Source organism: Uloborus diversus, chromosome 9, assembly GCF_026930045.1.
Source record: "Uloborus diversus isolate 005 chromosome 9, Udiv.v.3.1, whole genome shotgun sequence".
Lineage (NCBI taxonomy): Eukaryota > Metazoa > Arthropoda > Arachnida > Araneae > Uloboridae > Uloborus > Uloborus diversus.
This window is the reverse complement of record NC_072739.1, coordinates 142,820,491-142,838,945: the sequence shown is the minus strand read 5'-3', so window position 1 is coordinate 142,838,945 and position 18,455 is coordinate 142,820,491.

Below are 18,455 nucleotides of genomic sequence, written 5' to 3'. Positions count from 1 at the left end.
GCTCAAATGAATCAGTAAATAAAATTTTGAATGAATAAATGAATAGAAAATGGGGCAATAAACGAATAATTAAATTAATAAATAAATTAAGGTATGAAGTAAAATAAATGAGTGAAAGGAATTCAAATAAATTAATTAGTGCATGAAAACGTAAGTGTTTTAGTAAATGACTGAGTGAGTAAAAGAAACGAGCTGATGTGTGCATCACATGACTTCTTTTTACTCCAATTTTAATGTCATTTTCTCATTATTGGCAATTTTAACACTAGAACGACTGACATTTTCTGTATACCTAGAAAGACTAAAGGGGCCAATGTGGCCCCTACGCATTTTTGGGTGAATTATTTAAAAAATTCTTCCTGAGTGTGTCCACATGTCCAATGCACCTTCTTTCATAACTAAATAAAAACTTAGTATACAATTATTTGTAGTGTTTTTCTCTACACTGGCCAAAAGCTTGGATCAGTTTTTACTTCCTTTTACAAAAAAGGAAGTATTGTATTCGCGAAAAAATTTTCACTCAAAAATCGCCCTTAATTTCCATTTTGCTCACCCCCAAATGAATGTTGAGTTTTTTTTTCGATTCGACCACATGCGGAAAAGTGCCTAAGAATGTATAGACACGCGAAATATCCATTTTGACCATCACCGAGGTAATTACAACGACTTTTCTCGTGACGTCTGTATGTATGTGCGTATGTGTGTATGTGCGTATGTGCGTATGTATCTCGCATAACTCAAAAATGGTATGTCCTAGAAAGTTGAAATTTGGTACATAGACTCGTAGTGGGGTCTAGTTGTGCACCTCCCCTTTTGGTTGCTTTCGGATGTTCCTAAGGGGGTCTTTTGCACCTTTTTGGGGGGAAATCATTGTTAATTTCGATGTAAACTCAAGTGGCGTTATAATTTGTCGGACACTTGGCGATATATCGCCAGTCTTTTGGTCGCCAAGTTTTGTCGCCAACTTGGCGACAAATTTGGCGGAGTTTTTTTTTTTTTTTTGGTTTCAATTTGGCCATTGTTGGTGATATTTAGAGAATAAATATTGAATCACATTAAAATAGCGAATAATGGGGAAATGACATTAAATTGGAGTAAAAGGAAGTCATGTGATGCACACATCAGCTCGTTCTTTTCAAGAGCAATGGCTACTATTAGGCTGGTAAGCAGTCAGTACTGTTTATAGCATTTGGATATCCAACTGGCTGTATAAAGCGAAAGTTACAGGTTATACTAGAGAGAATGGCCTTTTTTTATGCTACAACAATTAGGAGAAAGGGAAAAAAAAATTTTTTAATTGTAAAAAAGCATAGGGGTCACTGTGTTCCCTCCCGTCTTTCAAGGTATAAGGATCAATATTTACAGTACTATGAGGCGTATGATAAAATGATTAAACAAGCATTCAAATAGTGTCATATAATGAAAAGTTTGAAAGTTCCATTACGTTCCGTTACACATTATCCGAGTTATTAAACAACAAACTATGCGAGGGGCCACACAGGCCCCTCCGTCTTTCTAGTGTTAATGTGATTCAATAGTTTACTCTCTAAATATCACCACCAATGGACAAATTGAAACCAGATTTAAAAAAAAAAAAAAAAAAATCGCCAAAGTTGGCGACAAAACTTGATGACCAAACGACTGGCGATATATCGCCAATTGTCCGCCAAATTATAACACAACTTGAGTTTACATCGAAATTAACAATGATTTCCCCCCAAAAAGGGGCAAAAGACCCCTTTGGAGCATCCAAATGCAACCAAAAAAAGAGGTGCTCAACTAGACTCCACTAGAAGTCTAAGTACCAAGTTTCAACTTTCTACGACATTCGGTTTTTGAGTTATGCGACATACATACACACATACGCACATACGCAGATACGCACATACGTACATACAGACGTCACGAGAAAACTCGTTGTAATTAACTCGGTGATCGTCAAAATGGATATTTCGGGTGTCTGTACGTTCCTAGGCATATATCCACGTGTGGTCGGGTTGAAAAATAAACTCAAAATTCATTCGGGGGTGAGCAAAATGGAAATTAAGGCCGATTTTAGAGTGAAAATTTTTTCGCAAATACAATACTTCTTTTTTTGTAAAAGGAAGAAAAAGCTATTTCACTTTTCCCCGCATGTACTCGACTACTTAGCAAAATATTCAAAACATAAATAAGCTTAATTTTAACTAAATAAATATTGCACTACATATAAGAAGATCTCAAACACTTAAAATGGTAATTACAAGAACTTTTATGTTATTTTATAATACCAAAAATAATTTTGACTTTCTAGTATTATTACAATAAGAGTAACATTTTATGAAAATTGCCTATATTATCATATGCTTTGATATTCGGCAGCATTTTTTCGTGACTGGAATGGACTAAATGTGAAGCTACATTAATAAAATATCACCAGATAGGTGTTGCTAAACGCAAAGTAAGTATTTAACCTTTTCACTTGCCCTATATTCCCCTACATTGTTTAGGATTCTGTATGTTGTCATTCAAGTCATTAATTCTACAGGGTGCTTCAAAATGAATAGCGGAGTTTTAACATGTTATAATAGTTATTACACCAAACTTATAGCCACAAGTGATGTATCAAATGAAAGAGAAACTCAAACAGTTTTACATAGTAGCCTACAAGTGTTCAATGTGAGCACCATTCGTCACTGGGCACACGTCAAGACGATATGCGAGTTCTTCCCAAACTTTGAGGAGTGTCTCATTAGTAATTGCTGCAATAGCTGTTTCAATCCTGTTCCTTAATTCGGGAAGTTCGGCTGGCAGTAGAGGCACATACACACGGTCCTTAATAATAATAGAAATCACACGGCGTTAGGTCGGGTGACCGTGGAGGTCATGGGAAACAAGCCCTGTCATTAGGCTCTTTACGGCCAATCCAGCGGTCGGGTACAGTTAGGTTAAGCCAATCGCGTACCTCATTATGGCAGTGACGCGGCGCACCATCTTGCTGAAAGATAAAACACAAAACGCTTTATGTTCTTTAGTCGCCATCAAGCTGCAAGCAAGTCGCCATCACTTGCTGCAAGCGCTTTCTAGCAGATTGCAGCAGAAACATTCCACGCGCATGCGCACTGATGCCAACAAACAAAACTCTCTTTCATTTGATATATCACTTGCGGCTGCAAGTTTGGTGCAATAAATATTATAACATGTTAAAACCCCGCTGTTCATTTTGAAATACCCTGTACTTCGCGTACACGGTGATACAAGACCATTGTTGGAAAATCTACACGTAGATCAGGAACACGATAGCAAGCTAGGATCACATGGTCCCAAACACGATGCCTAAGATTGAAGGATGCGAAACAGGCTATTAGTTATTGTACATTTTTGCACAAAGACTATTTGCACAACATTTTAGCTTTTGGAAAAAATTCAAAGCAATTGTTCAAAGTTGCAGAATGAAGCTGGTATGCTCGATTCGCTACGGCGTCGCTGCGATCTGTGAAAACTCGCCAGAATGATTTGTGGTTGGGACGTGGCCCTAATATTATAGCTGCAGACTCTAACTTTCAACACCTGCTTTAGAACTTCTCTTAAAAAGTACAAATCAGTAAAATCGTATTTGTGTAATAATCTATCATTGTTTGTGACCTATTTCAAATCTTTCAGTCTCTGACTTCGTGTGCATGTAGCGCGTCAGCATAGAGTTTGCAGTGATATGTTAAGGATTCTTATTTTTCTAGTATGCCTGACCTACAAGTATTCTTTTGAAAAATATTCACGCAAAAATAATGTTGTCTCAAAACCCATAACAAGCACACATACACACTCAAAAAATAATAATAAAATAAAATCAATCACTTGACGTCTTTTTTCTTCTTCATTTAACTGCCGCTCGTATAACGTCAACTGTGGTTCCTTCGGTCCCAAATACAGTTTAGATGGCTCTTTCGAATCCAGCAATGCAACTAGTCCATCTTCAGTAAATTTCAGTTCTAACCTGCGATTTAGAATTACTCTCATTATTCTACTAATTTTAACAAAAATGTTCCTGTCGAAATATTTACTTTTAAAATTTTTAATTTATACTATAAAAAATAATTGTTTTTTTTTTGTTCTATTACATAAAGCAGCTCTGAACGTTTTGGCTTAAATAATAAATAAATGATAAGAATTGTATACATGTACTGTCCTTTTCAGGTGATTAAAAAAAGTTCGTTTTCCTTCGGATTGGTCAACGTACTTTTCAAAAATAGTTATATGAAAATGTGGTTAAAATAAAGACTTTTCAAAGATTTGATTTTCATTACCAGTTGAGGATCATCTGAATCATAAGTATGATTTAAGTAGCTGTTAGAATAAGAAAGATTTTCTTAAATACAATAAACGTTTTCCAAAAATTTGCTTTAAAAATTCAAGAATCAAGAATAATCATGAAAAACAATTGAAAAGAAAAGTGCGTTTTGTTTGAAAACATTAGAAGTCTAATTATAAAAGTTAAATGCACACATAACATTAAAAATTTTCATGCACATGTTTCGGGGTTCAAATTAACCTGCTTTTTAAAGGCAAATTTGCGAGCTTTTGGATGAAAAGCCAATTTGTATTGCTATTTATGTTTCGAATTTTTTTTTTGATCCTTTACATATAATGATTGCTTTTACATTTTAGTGCCAGTTTCAGACCAACACTGTAAAAAAATTCCGAAACGTTACTGGTTATTTTCGTGGAACGTCTCGGGATTTCACACGTTTTCACCTATTTCCTCGTAAAAACAAGTATCTTCACAAAAAAGTTTCCTGAATCGCTACAAGTTGCACGCGTGTAGATTTTTCACTGTCGTGGAAAATATTTTTAGCAACCAGTTTAAAGATTGAATGAACGTGTTTATTAAGTGTATCGGCCAAAGGTTGCTTACGGCCTATCCTGGTTGACTAAGCTCCTAATGAGAGCGTAAAAGTCAATGGGTAGCTACAGCTTTGCAAGGCAGGAATTGCAGGCAATAGATATGATTGATTCCTACTTGCATAGCTGTGTAAGCTCTGATTTTTTGGAGCCTTCTTGGAAAATCAAGAAGGTTCTAATCAACAGCACTACCTACGTAAACTTTCTAGAAGGGTCTAGTGACATGACTGGCTTTAACAGGGGAGATTTCGCATTTCTTCAGAAAGTTTCAAGGTTTTTTTAGAAAGGTTACTGACTTTTAGCGGAAAACCTTCCTGGTTTTCCCAAGATATGTTACTGGAAGAAATTGGGCACATCAGCTGCCTATTATTTTCCAGAAACGTTTCTGAATCGTTTTTACAGTGAAGAGTATATTTTCTTTTCAGTTTTTATCACAAAAATTTAACAGAAAGATGGCAACATATGGTTATTAATAGATCCAATCGAACATCTTATCTCAAAGATAGCATCATTCAATTGTTTCAAACTTTTATCATTTAACTAATAACATAAAGCATGCGATTTACTTTTGCAAAATTTTCTTCAACTGCTTCTCGTCAGCTGTTTTCCTTTCAGTTTCACGTAAAAGTACTGCAAGTTCATCAATCAAGTTTCCCTGGAATTGAAAGAATACGACTGCAGTACATTACAGAAGTAATACAAAAAACAATTAAATTAGTAAAATGGGTTTTTGCATATGGCAAGAAAAAAAACCACGTATTCTACCTTGTTAAGTAGTAAGTTTCAATATGAGGGTATTAAAGTTTTGATGAAAAAGTTATGAAAGTTGTTTTTTTTTTTTTTTTTTTTTTTTTTTTTTGAGCAATCACGATTACTTATTGTTCTCATTTGACGGTCCTTGATGTTGTGGTTCCTTTTTCAACTTAGACCAGGGACCACTGCAGCACCACCGCCCATCGGCCTCCGGTCCTGAACACTGTCCCCCGGTAGTCGCTTCTCCTGGTCAGTGGCGTCCATGTCCTACACCCACCCACACGCTCACAAACATACACGCTCACACACACACATCGTTACGTACACACACACACTCCCACACACACGCCGTTACACACATACACACACGCCTAAGTGCATACACACAGGTCTACGCACAGACACAAGTCTATACATGCACGCACATGCGCCTGCACACACAGCTATACGTACGTAACCGCCCAGGAGGAGAGGCAGGCTTGAGGGGGACAGGAGCCGTTTCTAGAAACAATAACTCCAATGAGAAGGGTCCTGTCGTGATTGCGAAAACATAATTTGAATTCAAAATTTCAGAATTCAAATTAATTTCATTTTTTTTAATACAAAAAGGCAGAAACATATGAGCCAGGGAGAAGCAAAGGGGTGAAAGTGCCAAAACTAAAATTTGGAGATAATCAGTACAGATTGTAGGTGAATCTCTCCTCTATTTTGAGGCAAGATATAGTACTAGTATCCCTGATAGGTGCTGCTATACAGCATGATTGAGAAAACAATTTCAATAATTACTTACTTAGGACTAGAACTTAAAACACCATTTACTCAAAACTTAAAAATGTCCACTTAAATCCCTTTGCTTTTCCCTGCCTCAAATGTAAAATTAAAATGTTGATATCTCTTTGGTTCCTAATTCGAATTTTTCTTACTCAGAAACATATTATTCATTATGCCATTGTACTCAATTCTTAACCCAGTAAATATGGTAAAACTAATTTTCTGATGGCCTAGCACGTTTTTTCTGCCTCCTAAATAGTTATGAAAATGGATATATTTCTTTTTGCTAAATCAGTCTTAATATGCATTTTCACGTACGAAATCAATAGATATGAAAAAATAGAAGGAAATGAGACTTACTCTTCGATTATAGAAGTCGGAAGCGACTTGCTTTGGAACCGTAGGAAAAAACGTCCCTCTCTTTTCCTCATTTTCACCATTCTCAATCTCGCTGATGGTAACCAGCTCTTGCTCAAATGTCTCTGATGAGAGCGGATTTTTAGAAATAAAACCATTTTCTAAGACAGCCTGCATGTTCTTCAATGAAAAGTCAAATCAAATAGCTGGTCAGTCGCAGATAATATCACTTAGGATAAGACTCGTTGTAGTTTCTAAAATGTAATATTTTATCTCTGAAAGCAAGTAACACCTTGTGAAAATGACAAAATCAACTCAAAAACAAATTAGAACATGCATTCAAAGAGCACAATAGAGTCGGTCGTTTTAAAAGTTTTTTTTTTTTTTTTTTTTCTGAAAGAGCAAGCTAAAAAGCATAGGATCTGACCATTTTTTAAATAATTTGACTCAGTTTATTTTTTTTTAAATTTTAATCGTTGCGCAGATTTAATTTCATTTTTTACGCTTCTACCCATTACGTCACAAGCGGTGAAATGCGATTTACTGTTGCCATTAGCGCAGAGCGCAATATTTAATTTGCAACTTCACTCACATGCACTGACAACGATGTGCTTATGTGGTTGATAGCAAGCGTAGAGCGCAATATTTAATTCACTTCTTGATTATCATACCGTGGAAACGCGGTCGACAGCAAGCGTAAGCACTCAGTGCGCCAGTGGAGTAGCGTGCCAAAGTTCATCACTTATGACGTCATAAAGACCACGTCTTACTCGAAAATCGGACATTTAAAACAATTAATTAAAAATTAAAGGTTTTGAAAAAAAAGAAAAGATTTTCCAGGCTCCATGTTTTTTTTTTTTTTTTTTTTTCATTCTATCAACTTTAGTGACTAAAAGTAGTACTTTTGACTGATGAAAACAACCCCATTTTTCTTCTTATGCATAATTTGTGAGGTAAATGCAGATGAGTTGTATCTGGCAACTGAACTTGTTGATAGATATGTGTTAACTTTTACGTGGTGCTTTTTGGTTTTTGTTTACAATTGAAAATGTTTCTAAAATTTTATGGTAAAAAGTACTGGCACACATGTTGTCATACTTTTCATTGTAAAATCTTACTCTACAGTTTAGGTGATTCCTCCCTCATCTCGGTGAACAATTCATCAATCCCCGAATATTACTTCGCGAAGAGTTAAATCGTTTAGCTATAAGAATTTCATTAAAATTCACGTTACAATTCATGCAAAATAAAAAAAAACCTCCGTTTTCCCTAATAGAATTTAACTAAAGTAGAGGAATGTGGGGCGAAGATTTTACAAAATGAAAGAATTGAAAATTCTTTTCGAAACTTACAGTACATAAAGAAAGAACATTGTATTTTATGTATCATTAAACTTGAAGTGAAACAGTAATTTTTACTTTTAGCAGTAAACTTCCAAAAAAAGTGGAAAATTTTTTTCATGGTTCAAAGTAATAAATAAAATATTTTTTTATGAAATATTTTCTAATCAGTTAAAAATAATATGTTTAATCAAAAGAATCAGTAAATGGAAGATTAAATGAATAAATGAAAAGGTAATGAAACATTACACGAAAAAATTAAATAAACTAATTATTTAATGTATGAAGAAAATTATACTATGATGATTATATATATACTATGAAGATATAATTTAGTGAGTAAAACAGTGAATGAATGAATAAATAAGTGAATTACTAAATGAAGAAATGTAAATGAATAAAAAGAATTATTAATTCTCAAATGATTTATTAAATGATTGATTGAGTAAACAAAACAAACCATTTCACTTTGTCCCATCCACTTTGACCCGCATGTACTCGACTAATCGCAAAAAAGTTTTTAAAATGCAAATAATCTTAATCTCTGCATAGCATAAAATGAAGTCTCAAAAAAGCGTCTGTTTGTATAAACGCGCAATTTGGCCTATTTCGCTGAAATTTTCACAGTATCTTTCTTTTAGCACCGGAAAAGTTTGCAGACCGGGTCGAAAAAAAATCGATGAGCAGTTCTTTTTTTTAAATTCAAATTTAGGCCCTATTTTCACATAAATTCCCAAATATGGGGGTGAAAAATTATTTGCATGTATTAATATTACAAATCGTTGGAAAAGGTAGAGTTTTCCGCGTTCTACGCTATTTGTTTCAACGCTCTAACTTAATTACGGCGGGAGAAATTTGCATTTTTAGCTGGAATTTTTTTAGGCTTAGTTGAAATGTAGGCACTACTTTCTTCATCAAATCCATCAATAAAAAGTGAAGGAATTGTGCCACAGTTTTCTTTTTGACTCCATTGGAAAGAGATGATATTTTTACTCGAGATCTAACTCGACCTAAGGTCGAAAGTTGAACCCTCTATCTCCATTAGAAAAAAAGTTACAAGCGAAGTTCAAAAATATGTTCTCTATTTAAGTTTTTATAACCATTTTATTTTGCATTTCCACGGTAACGCTTTTTGAATCCTTTGTTTATTTTCATCTTTCTTATTTTCAATTCTTAAACTTACTTCATTTTTTGTTTCCCTGGTTACGCCTTTTAAATCCATCTTTCTCATTTTATTTTTGTTTGAAAGTATTTTAGTATCTGTCGTCATTGTTTGGCGGGGAAACTTTGCATGATGTTTTTTTTTTCTTCCGTTTAATCCTGGTCAATGTTTTTTTTTTTTTTCAAGATAGACCGGGGAAAGCCGGGCAACGCAGCTAGTTAAAATATAAAATACTCCCCTAAACAAAACTAACAACTATTCCAACCTGACTTATAAACTTATATGAACATGGAAAATTCCGAAAACAAAAATGGCAACATCTATTTCAGCAATGGAAAAATCATCGCCAATTTAATTTGTTCCCCGTAATGATCATTCTCCATATTTTTTTTTCTTTCTAATGGCGAGACTTTTTTTTTTTTTTCTAATGGCTACTAACCATTCCCCGGAAATGGCATCCAGTCTTTCATGTGCAACCATTAAGGCGCGATTGTCAATGGCACAGATAGCTTTGACGCCCAGTTTCCACCAGAATCACGCATTTGGCCTCTCTTCGATCGAAAATAGCACAAGAGGTTTAATTTTGCAGCGGATATTCAAAGTCAAATGAATCTTTCACATGCCGCATAATTATACGACATGGGCGCTGATGATTTTTCGCATGCCTCCCCAATATCTTCAGTACAATTGCACTTAAATACAATAATTTAATATAGATCTATACGATGATGTGAGAAAACGAATTATTTCACATGAAATTAATTATGTAAAGTAATTGGTGACGAAATAAATTTTCACTAAAAGCAAAGTGCAGTTCGATTAGTAACAAAACAAATTTAAGGATTTAATCACACACATCATTGAGCGACGTTTAATAACCATTGAAGATAATAAATTTACCTGTATGTACCGAATAATGCACACCATAGAAACGTTCTGGTCAAAAATATCTGTGTTTAAAAAAATAACACATTTAACGGTTTAGACCACAGATGGTTCTTTAACTACAGATAAAAATTCTACACTGATGCCATATTTTACAAAAAAGAAAAATGAATATTCTCTCTTAATATAAAAGCAAGGCTAAATATTAAAGTTCCGGCAACGTGGTCGTAGCGAGTTTCCAAGAATCTTGGCACCACGACCAATTTAAAAGTGGCGGCATAAAAATATAAAAACTACGCCAAACAAATATGTTCTTAGAATACGAAAATTATTAAAAGTTTTATCAAAACGTGATACAGTTCGCCAACTAATGTAACAATATTAAATGCTCCAATAAAATCGCCAATCTTGCCAAGCGATTACGTTACCCTACCCCAGCTAATGTTCTAGTTTACTGTTTAATTAAAAGTGAGAGTTACATGTATCGGGCCCTTTTGGGGGAATATCATTGCATGGAGAAGTTGGGGAGTTTTGAAACATTTCGCCAAATTCGTCAAACCACAGACGTATGGTCTCAAAACCAATTTGGGAAGCTATTTTAATTTTATGTTTTATTTTTAAACAAAATAAGTTAATAAACAAACTAAAAGTTACATTTACGCGAAAAAATGCAAACTAATTAATTAGTTTAGACCACTTTTGCTAAAAAATTCGTATAACAAAAAAAATCAATAACAGAATTTTTTTAAAAATACCAAGCACTTTTCATAATGCACTCAAAAGGACAAAACTACTTTTCTGGGTCAGAAAGGACAATTTAAGAATTCCTGTAGTTTTCGAAAATTCCAAGAAAATGACACCACAAGAGAAGAAAATTGCGGCTCAAGTCATGAATAGAATTTATTATTAACCCCCGACGCACAATGGAAGGGGCTATAAGTTTGACGTGTCTGTGTATCTGTGTGTCTGTCTGTGGCACTCTAGCGTCTAAACGGATGGACTGATTTTGAAGAAAAAAAAATTGTTCGAAAGCAGAGTTGATCGAGAGTGTTCTTAGCTAGGTTGCATCTTTTGATGACATTAATTAACGAAGATATCAATTGAAAACCTCTTAAAGGTTTTTTCCCAATTTTTGCAGTGAAAACATAGTTAAATTTTAAATTTTAATACCAGAATAAAGAGGATTTGTTTCTGCGTCTGATAGAATGTGTTTGGAACTTCCATGTTTCATAGAATTCGAATTATAATGTTTTTTTCAAAGCAGATTTCAATAACGGCTAAGCCTTTATTCACGTGATTGATAACGAATTCATTGTTGGCCGACAAGGAAATTAAAGAAATGATTTAAAATTTTTATCTTTGCCAGTTTCTATTTAATCTTAATCTATAAAAATCTTCTGTGCGGACGTTTGTCACAATAAGGCTTTTAAACGGCTGGACCGTTTTGGATCAAATTTTTTGTGTGTAATTAAGTTGTGGCAAGCATGGTTTCGAAGCGTGATGGATCGAATCGGAAACGTTTTCGTTAATTAATTAATTAGTTTAAAAATTGGATGGTTATATCTCCCAAATTATTGATATTTATTTTAACCTTTTCTTGAGCGAGAACTGAAATAAATATTTAACCCGTTGCCAAGGACAATAAGAAAGCCAGCTCTGCTTTTTGTAATAAAATTTCTTACTGTGACATGTCAATTGAGAAAGATAAAACGTAGAGAGAGAGTAAAGCCTTCATTTCTTGAAAGCAACGATTTTAGATCCCGTGATATATTTTAAAGTAAAGTACTGGAAGGTTCACTTAAAACGCGTGTTCTGCCGTCGTAGTTGAACCATGTGACCGGATCGGTACTTTAGGTTTTTCTAACCAAATGATCAGAAAGTACCAATCCATCAGAAAGTCAACTCCATCTGAATTTTGGCACCAATGTCAAGAATACTTTAAGGATTATCAAACTAATCAGTACATTATTAAAGGAAAAGATTATTATTATTTATTTAAAGACTAAACACACTTTGTTTTCGTCCAGATAAATTACAAGAGGGTAGTTATGTACACAAAAGATCAGTGCAGTGGATGTTCTTTATATTTGGTGGAAATAACAAATTAGGCAACATATAAAGTTTTAAAAGTTTTCGTTCAAAAGATCGGACCGCTAATTGGTCGGAGTTAGCTTCGCTCACTGATCGGCTGGTTTACAGTAACGTGGTGGCTTGGCGACTTTGGCTATAAACAATAGAGTTGCGTGGTCATTTGTTTACATTTTAAAGCTACTGTTATTGTAATTTATTGTATGTTTTGCTTATTTGGCGAAATATTTCAAATTGCAAAGTATTGTTTTTCGTTTTTAAGGAGTGTTTTGTCATTTTAGTTGAAGAATGTGTTTATTTTACACCGGGAGGGGGGATAAATGATTTTTGCTTATTCAGAGAATTGTTTTTACCTTTATCTTTTTTTAAACGATATACTTTCGATTGTTTTATTCTTTTTCATATGGGGGATGTTATATGAAAAAGTTATATAAATAGATAGATGTATAGATATAGATAGTTATACAGATAGATAGATCTCAAAGAAGCTTAGTTTCTTTTTGAATCAAAATTTATCATGTTCATTCACTGGACCAATTTGTGTTCATTTACTGGTTGGAGGTGTTCATTCACTGGGTCGTTGTGCCATTTTTCTTTAAACACCTAAAAAAGTCGGAAGCGGTACCATTTAAGTTCCCGCGATTTTTTAAAGATATTTACATAGATCAATTAAAATGTTTTAAGTATCACGGTCTGTATAGTATAGAATTTAAAATTACTAGGATTTTTTAAAAATGAAATTGTGCTTAACTGTTCATTCACTGGTCAGTCTACCCTACGCGTCTAAAACTTTAAGCAGTTGGCACTAAAATTTAATAACTTGTTCTTCTCTAGAATTTATGCTGGCTAATTTCATGCTTGCTTCAGAGATTCAAAATTGATTGATTCAAAATTTTCAATATGATTGCTTTTAACATTACTGTTACCAAAATTTGAAACAATGGGTTTTATATTTAAACATTTAATAGGGAAATTACATGAAATTTGCTGTTTCCCATCCTAACTGAAATAACAATTTTATTTTAGAATTTTAATTTTTCAGTGCTAAGTTATACCTTAAGATTAAGCAAATCATTTAGTAAAATCCCGAAGTCTCTAAGTGATCTACTTGCGGAGATATAAGCAAAACCAAGCCTCATATTTCTCCGTGACAATCAGACCAAGTATAATAAAAGTGCTTAATCTTTACTAGTAACAAAGCTGAAAGTCTCTCTGTCTGGATTTCTGTCCGGATCTCAGTGACGTCCACAGCGCCTAAACCGTTCGTCCGATTTTCATGAATTTTAGCACAAAGTTAGTTTGTAGAGCATGGGGGTTGGAGATGTGCACCTCGAAGCGATTTTTCGAAAATTCGATTTTGCTCTTTTTCTATTCCAATTTTAAGAACATTTTCCGGAGCAAAATTGTCATAAGATGGACGAGTAAATTACCAAGTTTTTATAACGTGGAACCGTTACATGGGCAAGCCAATTGGCGAAAAATTCATCGCCTGTATTATTTGTAATTATACCGTAATTTTTTGAAGTTTTGAGATAAGTGTCGTTTTTACCCCTTGTTGCTTACAAGACAGTTGTTTCGTTTTACATTTTAGTTTATTATAGTAGTTGATAGTTATAAATACTGGTAGCTTTACCACAAAAATGTTTTAATCCATATTCTGTCGTCTGTGGTGAAGAGTTATTCATGAATGATTAATTTAAAAATTAGTAAAATGTCCCTTTAAATGTCTGATTTAACGAGAGCCCAGATTCAGTGAGAAAATCAGAAGTACCTGGTTGGTGCAATGTAAAGTCTATGGGAGCATAACTCGCTTTTAACGAGCAAACGCTGCTTAAAGCGAGCAATATTTTTGTGTTTCGAAAAATTTCTATTCACTTCCAGATCAGTTTTTTTTTTTTTTTTGGTAAATTTTCTTTAACATATTAAAGTCAACCAAAGTTAACAGAAAACCTTATATCCTGATAACAGGCAATGACAGCGCTTTTTTACTTTCTTCTATATCTAATATATAGAAGAAAGTATTGGATTCGTGCAAATTTTCGAATTTCGGGATTTTGACGGATTTGAACGTTTTGAGGTATGCTGAGTCCATTTCGACTATTTTTCGAAAATGTCTGTCTGTCTGTGTGTATGTGTGTGTGTGTGTATGTGTGTGTGTATGTGTGTGTGTATGTGTGTGTGTATGTGTGTCACGTCTGTGTGTGACCAGTTTTTTGTGGCCGCTCTACAGCAAAAACTACCGCATAAAATTGACCGAAATTTGGTACACATATGTACCCCTATGTGAACTTGTGCCCATTGGTTTTTGGCGCGAATTCCTCCAAGGGGGTGGAGCAATGGGACGTTTTTTGAGTCACGCGTGCTTGCTATTCCTCAGGAAGTAACTGGCGGAATCAAACAAAATTTGGTCCATATGTTGCCATTAACAGGAACAGGTGCTGATTCAATTTTGGTGTCAATAACTCAACCGGGGATTGAGCTATAGAACGTTTTTTGTCGTCAATTGTGACTGCTGTATCTCAAGAAATAATGAACGGAATGAAAGAAAAATTTATCGGCAAGTAGCCCTTAGTGGGTATAAGAGCTGATTTTGTTTTGGTGTCAACAGCTAAAAAGAGGGTAGCGCAATCGCCTGTTCTTTTTTTCCATTGTGAGTGCCCTATCTCAAGAAAAAATGCTACGTTCTGGTTGAAATTTGGAATATATGTGAATCCATACGTAAACAGGCTTTGGTTCAATTTTGACGCTAATCGCTCCAAGAGGTGTTGATTTTTTTTTTTTTTTTTTTTTTTGCGAATAAAAACAACTTTATTAATGAAACAATAAGAAAGATAAATCGTAATAGATTGTCGTCTGCGTATTTCTCGTGATTTTAATTGTAAGGAAATGATCGGAAATATTATCACTCGACGTTAAATCCCGGTTATCACAAATTTGCCATTTCAACTGCGCTTGCGCGCGGACTTAGCTAATTTCAAAAATCTTGCTAAAATTAATTACAAACATTTTAAGTTTGGTAATAAATATGAGATAGCAACAGATAAAAATTAGAAATCACAAAGTTTTCTCTGATTTAGTTTTCAGGCCTCCGTAAAGATTGAATTTTGCGTCTTTATTATTAATGGATTCGGTGTCTGATTTGTCTGCCCCTTTTCAGGACCAAATTTTTAACCTCAGAAGAGCGTACAAGAATTGCAGCATCACTTCTAATACAAAGCCGAACCCTGAACCTAAATAAAACTGTATAATAATAAGTTATTTACGCCTAGCGAAAAATATCCGCAAAAGACGGATTTCTGTACTAATATTCCAATTATTTTTGAAGTACACAACGTATTTTACATTTATGCTAAATAAATATTTCCAAACTAATAAATATTGAAGTATCACTTTTCTATTAAGATTATCAGTTATTCATATCCGTAGTTTCATATAATATATCACGAAATCGCGGTGAAAATATTCTAACTTGGTTGGACTCTCGCTCAGCCTAAATATAAACAAGCAACACGAAATCTTAAAACAGGAAGCCCAAAAAGCTAAGTCCGCGCGCAAGCGCAGTTGAAATGGCAAATTTGTGATAACCGGGATTTAACGTCGAGTAATATTATCTCAATGATTTAAAATTTTTAACTGTTGCCATCTTATGTTTGTTAACAAATAAAATATTTGTAATTAATTCACGCAAGGCTTTCAAAATAACTTTCAATTTTAGCTCTTTGCTTTGCTTTTAAAATAATTCAGACATTGGGATGGTCGTCAAGTTTTTGCATGTGTAATTTTGTTTTTGTTGAGAATATTTCTTCTTCGTCAAGTATGGGGAGGGATCAGAAAAAGGAAAAATATAGAAGAAAGTTTCGTGATGGCCACAACATACTAGTTTAATTTGGGGAGTAAAACAAAAAAATTAAAAAAATATATTAATTTGAATTTTTGGAAGAAAACTGAAGACAACTCCTCCACTTCTCCCCCGAATGGTAACAAAACCTTCTCGGTTTTGGTGGGAGATGTGGTGCGACTTCCCATCGCCGTCCAACAAAGAAACCCTGAACAACAGCTGACTTGATTGAAATTTTGACAACACAAAAAAAAGTAACAACATCAAAATCAGCATTTTGTGTATATAATTATGGTTGATTGCAATTTAAAGAAAAACATATAAATGATTTTTTTTTCTTTAGTACAATTTTGAAGAGAAAATGGTGTTTCTTCAAAAACATAAACAAAAGGATAATTAATTACAAAATGATTAAAAGTTATTTAACATTTTAGAAAGAACATATTTTTCAAAATCAATCTTGATTTGAGATAAGAATGATTAAAAATATACTGGTGCAGTAACAAAGTCGTGATCAGTATAGAATTTCACAATTGGTAATATATTGATTAAAAAGAAGAAAAAAAAGCAACCATGATGAATTTTTATGATGTTTTTCAGGAAATTGCTTTTTACGAGCACTCGGTTATAACGAACAAATATCGCGGTCCCTTTGCACTCGTTATAAGCAAGTTCGACTGTACTAAAATTTAGCTCATACTTATAAAATTTTAATTAGAAATACTAAACAAGCTCAGAAAATCCATATTTTGTTTCTTAATTTCTTGTTAAGAAAATTCAGTTTTTTAGGTTTAACTTAATTTCGTTTTAAATCAAACAAGACCCTTCTACTCTAATTAATTTACTCAGATGAATCCCCTTCCAACCGAGTTTAATTTATCAAAGTGATGTTAGTTTCATAACCTGAGAAATTAAGTGAAGTTTTCTTAATCTTCGTCAAAAGTTTGAAGCTTTTGTTATTCTCCTGGGAAATCTTTCAACCATAATTAAACGGAAGGATTTAAAAGATTTCTTAGTGTCACGCTTCGAAAGAACTTATGAATTTGATTAGTCTGAGAAGAAGAAGATCGACTAGTTTTTAAGATGAAACTTTTAAAAATAAATAAGACAACTGTCGACTATGAATTGAACCCACGCATGGTTTGGCAAAAGCACATTGAAATAAGATGTAATGGGTCATTAAGTCAGTTATGACAGAGTATTCTCTTTTTTCCATGAAGTTAAAGAAAAAAAACTTGTATTTCGAGTCAAGTATCAAGGAAATTGTAAAGCATCTACAACGCAGTACTTTAAACTTTCAAACTAACTACTGTGTAATAAGTCGCGGAGTGTTGAATAAAAAGTGCACACTTTCTAAACATAGATATTTTTGTGCAGTTGCTTGTTATGGCTTTTACATAAGGTAAGTGCTTTTTTTTTCTCACCCCGATATTACTAATAGCTCCAATTTTACGTATAAAAGTTTCGGTCCCGATGAATTCGTTAAATCGGATTCCAATAGCATTCACTTAAATAATTATTCTTAGCTGTGATAGAAAAACGTAATAATAAATACGCCAAATATTCGCTCTTTATTTTGATTAAGTGTGATTGCAATAAATTATTGAAAACTAATAAACAACATAGCGTGTTATGAGTAGCAGTTCGACACCACTGCAGCTGAACTATAGATAACTAGCAAAAATACCCGGCGTTGCCTGGGTCAGTAATAATTATGAGAAAAAATCGTTACTTGCTTTTGTTTTCTGTTTCAAGTGAAAGAATTTAAAACACATCTTTTTGACGTGATTAAAAATCGAGTTTCTTCCTTACCCATAAAACTTAAATAGCAATAAGTATAAAGAACAAAATAGTATTGATTTAGAAATGATAGCACTATATTTAAGCATATATATATTTCCAAAACATGAAATTAATCTTCTCATGTTTAAAAAGATTAATCTGTTGATACTTTTTTTTTAACATGGAGTCTAAAACCTTCTCTGTATAGCTAATGAAATACGAAGTGATTAAAAAAAAGTAGCTGCGCTCGTAATCCCCTTATACTTGCTTTAGTTATTTTGGAAAATTTTAATCATTGTGGGCTCTTGGTACGATTTTACCGAATTCGCGAGAGTCGTTTCGGGGTACCTTCGATGATGCTCCCCCCTTCTTTCCTTACTTTGTAAAACGATATGATATTAATTTTCGTTACAGAGACATCGTGGGCAGATGCTGAAATACTTTTGGTCACCATAAAATGGCGCTAAACAGTTTCATCCGAAATGTTTCCAAAATGAGTAGCAAAATCTGGTGATTGTTTGAAATTGTGCAAAAAGGAAAATTAATGGAAGTTTTTTTTGTGCTGTTTATGGATTTGCCTAATTTAATTGCTGGATTATTT